Raw genomic sequence first — 3,997 nt, 5'->3', positions numbered from 1 at the left:
GTTTTTTTTAACAGAGTGGTATGATTGAATCAATTAAAAGTTTGATGGTCAATTGAGACAAAAAATAGTTCGGGTAAGATCGATTAATGAATAAATTTTGAATTAAATAGTGACTAAATTGATAAAAATATGTAAATATTAAGGATCAAATGTATAATTATGCTAATATTAAGGACCAAATATATATTTATGCCAATTTATTAACGGCCGCGTCGGATTCTCCGTTTTTTTAACAGAGTGGTATGATTGAATCAATTAAAAAGTTTGATGGTCGAATTGAGACAAAAAATAGTTCGGTGGTAAGATCGATTAATGAATATAATTTGATGGTCTCCCGTGTAGTTTACCAAAAAATAAATGGGTTTTTGAGCCTTAAGGAAAATTTTAAAAGTAAAAAATTCAAAATAAAATGTTAAATAGTGCTCTAGCCTAAATGGCTAAGGCATGTCACCCCTTCACATTCAACAGTACATGGTTTCAAATTTTCTAAACATCATATTATTATTATTTATTTATTTCCAAACTTTACTATTTAACAATTAAATCTCTAAATTGCTGAAATAAATTCTAGCCCAAGATTAGTATGTGACAGCCACATACTCATCAGTTGATTATATGGCACATCAACACGGCAGAACCACCCCATCATCATCGACGATGTTGACATTTTATTTTATGCCATCTGGGTTGTACTCTCGTTCAATGTCGGACGTTGCTCCGTCATTCTCCGCTCACTTGGTCGTTCCCGAACATCAAGATGAGGTAAACTTTACACCCGTTGAAATTAAACCATTATTAATGTGACATCCTATTTTTGGTTTTTCAGAGGATTTTGACGGCGGATTTCAGACCAATGCATCACCACCGCCAGCAGCAGATCATGTATCACCCTTCCGCCAAAATTCTGGGCAGCAACATTCTCTCCCATAATTTGGCGCGAGCTCTAGCGAAGCTCTCATACACGATGACCATGCACCTGAGCATATCCATTACTCTGAGCGTCATCGTCGAGGTCGAACCTATTTCATTCTAATTGAGGAGGTTTTGCAAGGCTATTTAGAATTTGATGACGAGGAAACTTGGCAGTTCGACAACATCAGGCACAATAAGTTTTAGGTTTGCAAGTATATACCCATTCGCATTTTTGATTCTTTATATTTGCGTGATTTAGTTATGATATATTTCAATGCAATTGGTTGGACATTATACCCTAAGATTAGATGTAGTACATTATTATAAGTTGGTCTTCGAGTTTTATACTACATTTACGTTCATACCTAATTGCATCGTCACAACTGATTCACCTGGTGTTCTCTCTTTTCGGTTATTAAGACATCATTTTACTATGTTTCTTTTGGATTTTAATTTCTCAATGGGATTCGTGACGAATTTCACGGATCATGGCTATGTAACCTTTTTACAGGAGATCCTGTAGGACATTGACACGCAGATGGCTTATGAGGCGCTCACTAGATCTTTGGGTGCCACTTTCGATGCTCGCACCACCAAAGGGTGGCATATTCATGACCCCGCTCTCTGCTAGATACATTGGTTCCTCGTATACAACTACTGAAGATACTATTTTTTATCCATATTATTATTATTATTATTAATATTATTATTATTATTATTAATATTATTATTTATTATTATTTTATTATTATTATTATTTTTATTATTATTTTTACTATTATTATTAAATATATTAAATACATATAAATTACAAACCAATTACAATTAAACCGGCCCAGTTACAAACCAACTAAAACCGGTCCAAATCCAACCAGAAACCCTAAATATTTGGGTTTCCAGTTAGGGTTTCCTAACCCTAATTTGATCAGCCGCCTCAGCTCACAGCCGTTGGATCTGATAAGATCCAACGGTCCAGATGATGCCAGAAGGGAACCCTAGGGTTTGATACCCTAGGGCCACGCGGCGCCGCCCCAGCTTCCACGCGGCTGCCGACAGTCTTCTCGCCGCCACGCCGCTGCCACGTCCCAACCGAAGACTCCAGAAGATAAATGGCAGCCGTCCACGCCATGGCTACTCGGTGAGTCACCACTGGTAGTCCGGTGACTCACCGAGAGCCCCTCTTCGGACCGGTCCGAACGAACAACGGTGGTGGCTATAAAAGCCACCACCCCACCTGCGAAGAAAAAAAAAAAAAAGGGACAGAAGACAGAAAGAAGAAACAGAAACAGAAAACGAAAAAAAATACAGAAAAAAAAACAAACTAGTACCAAAGATCTCAGCAGCAAGAACCAGAAGAAAAAAGAGAGAAAAGGAAGAAGAGACTTACCGAGGAAAGCCACACCACCACCGGAGTAACCACGCGCCTCCACGCTCCACCAGCAAACCTTCGAAAACCGAAGGTATTTTTAAAGATTTGCTCCGATTAGGAGCCGTTTAACGAAAAAACATCGGAACCGTCATTAGGACGGTCCGATCTACGTTTAGATAAAAGAAAAATTTTTCCGGCCACCGAAGACGGTGGCCGGCGGCGGCGGTTGACGGCGGATGAACGCCGGCTAACGCTGCCGGCCGGCTGGGCTTCTCTCTGTGTAGAGAGAAGCGAGAGAAATTTCTCTCTCAGAGAAGAGAGAGAGAGGAAGAAAGAAATGAAATGGCTGGCCCTTCGGGCCAGCCGGTATGGACCATTTATAGTCCTTCCCGAACGACGTCGTTTCGGAAGGACTATGCGCGTAATTATGGAAAAGTTAAATCCCTTCCGCAGTCCTTCGTATTTGTAAATTTTACATTTTGGTCACTAAACTGAATTTATAATAATTTTAATTCAGTCTTTGAATTTTAATTTTATTCATTTTAGTCCTTTTATTAAAAATATATTTAGGATAAATGACAGATTTAATCCCTTAATTTTAATAAATATTTTTTTATCCCTAGTTCATATTTTTAATTTATTCTATTATAAAATTTAAATTTTAAATAATTTCATTTTGGTCACTAAATTATTAATTAGAAAATAAAATATTTAAACCCTATAATTCAATTAATTATTAATTAGGAATTAGATTTAGTTTTATTTTTATTATAATTTAGTTATTTATTTTATATTTTTCATTTTAATGCTTAAAATATATTGTTTTTAGTGATATTTTTATTATATTGTTAAATATTTTATATATTCAAAATATACATATAATGAATAGTTTTTTTTAAATATATTATCGAAGAAAAGGACAGTCTTAATACAACTGGATGTCTTATTCTGATATTTAAAATTAAAAAGTAAACAATATTATTTAAATCAATATTATCAATATCAAAGAAAAGAGCTGTCTTAAGGCACCTAGAAGTTCTTTTCAGATATTAAAAATAAATAATATTTTTTATATAATTTTAAAATAATAGGATTATAAATTAAATATATTTTTGAATTTTTAAATTTTAATAAAAGAGACAATTTATAATTAAAAAGTACCAATTTTGGGCGTTGTAGGGGTGCTAATCCTTCCCTAAACGTAACCGACCACGAATCCCTTTTTATTATTAAAAAGAACGAATTTTTGGTTATAAAACGCAGATCAGTTCATCTTTTAAATATGGTTTTCTTAAAAACTCTTTAAAAGAATTTTTAGGTATTCGACCTACCTGATCCAAAAGGTCGATGGCGACTCCCAAATTATATTCAAAACCATTTATTCACATCAATTTTCTCGCCAAAATTTAATATTTCGTGCCCGGACGAAAACCGGTTACGACAGCTTGGCGACTCTGCTGGGGAATGGTCAAACTTTTAAAAATCAATTATAAATTGTCTCTATTAATTAAAAATTAAAAACTATATATTTAATTTTTTCTTTCTTTCAAATTTTTATATATTTTTATTTTCATAATATTATATGTTTTATTTTATTTGCAAGTATTTTATTTCATTATTTATTTCTCTGTTGAAGGTTTGAACATTTCTCCTCACACAACACTTGCATTGCATTACATAAAGCTCTATAATTGAGTTGTCCCTTTTAAGTGGGAG

Source organism: Hibiscus syriacus, unplaced genomic scaffold (genome assembly GCF_006381635.1).
Source record: "Hibiscus syriacus cultivar Baekdansim isolate YM2019G1 unplaced genomic scaffold, ASM638163v2 tig00112523_pilon, whole genome shotgun sequence".
Classification (NCBI taxonomy): domain Eukaryota; kingdom Viridiplantae; phylum Streptophyta; class Magnoliopsida; order Malvales; family Malvaceae; genus Hibiscus; species Hibiscus syriacus.
This window is presented reverse-complemented; position numbering follows the sequence as displayed.